The sequence below is a fragment of the Poecilia latipinna genome, unplaced genomic scaffold (genome assembly GCF_001443285.1).
Source record: "Poecilia latipinna isolate Pla-1442-1.1 unplaced genomic scaffold, P_latipinna-1.0 Scaffold141, whole genome shotgun sequence".
Lineage (NCBI taxonomy): Eukaryota > Metazoa > Chordata > Actinopteri > Cyprinodontiformes > Poeciliidae > Poecilia > Poecilia latipinna.
This window is the reverse complement of record NW_015112757.1, coordinates 168656-168910: the sequence shown is the minus strand read 5'-3', so window position 1 is coordinate 168910 and position 255 is coordinate 168656.

Here is a 255-nt window from a genome sequence, read left to right as displayed (position 1 = left end):
GTTCCAAGGCCCTGGAAAAAAAAAGAAAAATTTTAAACTGGTTTTCTTGAATTTTCCTTTTTTTTTTTTTTTTTTTACATAATGAAATCGTCACCTAAGTAACTAAAAACTGCACTTTATGTCTAAATCCCACTCAGATGATTTACGTTTCAACCTTACATTTTATACTGTAAATATATGGAATGTGGCTATAAATCTAATGCTAAAATAATAATTATATATAATAATAAAATAATATTATAATTATAATATTAT